The following is a 1,541-nucleotide window of genomic DNA, read 5'->3' as shown; positions in this document are numbered from 1 at the left end:
AACTTAGCCTTTTTTCCAGTTAAGTCCATGCTCTTATATCTGACTTCTTTGGAACAAGAATAATTCTTCCCTTCTATTTTTTACAAATTTGTATGATTAGCTACCATGATTTAGATTTAGTAGAAAACAAGAGTGGCCTCATCATTCATGTTCCACTTAGTAGTAATGCTCTTTATATCCCATAGATCTACATACTGGAATGGCTTTATTGTTTCAAAGTTTTGTTATTTGCAGAGTCTTCTGTAGTGTATTCAACCATTATACTTAAGCATAAAACTCCTTTTTTTCTATTATTCCTATTGTTTCTCCTAATGTGAACTTATGTACACTTGGGAAATAATGCAGAACACACACACTCACAAATATATGTTTCTGAGAACCTTCTTCCCAGGTAAAATTGGTCTTAATTACAGTGCACACAGGAAATTTAAACTTAAACTACTCCACGATGTTTTTTTTCATGTTTTTTATTATAAAATGGTGTAAACAGGGGTTAGAGTTACATAAGTAAGTAAATGAGTACATTATCTATTATGCTCTGTTACCTCCTCTTTTGTTTTTCACCTTCCATCCCTTTCCTCCCCACCGCCCCAACTTCCTTCTCCCCTGCTCAAGTTGTAAAGTTCATTTTCTACACAGTTCCTTGTACAACTCATTGTTTCAATGGGTCATACTGTATTCTTTTTTCAGCTTTTTGTTATTTCCCTTCCCTCCTCACATTAGAAAAATGTATATGCAAGATGCAGGTCGCCGACATCAAATATAGTGAAAACAGGGGTTATACCATGGAGGAAGAAAAAAATCACATAGTACATGTTAGATACATTAACAACAATAGCAAGAAAGAAAAAGCAAGTTGTGTCCCTATCTTGGGGTACATTTCACTTAACATCATCTTATATTGCCATGTGTACATGGATAATGTTTTATAAAACATTTAAATTACATATTTTCTCATTACGAAGTTATCTCTGAAACACATTACCTCATGTCCAAAGATGTGCTTGTGCTATTTCAATGAAGCCAGAAAATATTCATTTTAGATGGGGCACCATCATAGATTGTTACTGGAAGTAAGTGGAAGGAACTGTTACTGCAAGTGGAAACTGATCCTAAGAGAGGAATTGAACATAGAGAAATGACAAAGTTCAAGTTAATTCATGCTGTCCTTTTTTACTATACAAGAAAATAATCCAAGGCGTGAAGGAAATTCTGTCCCTGATCTTTTGTAGTGTGTCCTTTACTCATATAAACTTGTCTGTAAACTTCCAGTTGAGAGTATAACAAAAGGAAACAATATGCCATTTGAAGGCAAGCATAGAATAAAAGAAAATAACTTTATTTTAAAAGAGTCCTACTGCAAAGAAAGAAAGACATGCAGGTTTTAAAGTGTCCTATGCATGGATATTCCTCTCCTCAGATGATTCTCCTATTGCAGGAGTCAGTTATCCATTTCTTTAGTCTGGTCCTGAGTGCTCCATAGTAATAAGGGTTCCAAAAATCGGGATCCAGTGAGCATGATCAGCAAAAGGAGCTTCTTC

This window comes from Dipodomys merriami, unplaced genomic scaffold, assembly GCF_024711535.1.
Source record: "Dipodomys merriami isolate MVZ:Mamm:240054 unplaced genomic scaffold, mDipMer1.0.p SCAF_645, whole genome shotgun sequence".
Classification (NCBI taxonomy): Eukaryota; Metazoa; Chordata; class Mammalia; order Rodentia; family Heteromyidae; genus Dipodomys; species Dipodomys merriami.
This window is presented reverse-complemented; position numbering follows the sequence as displayed.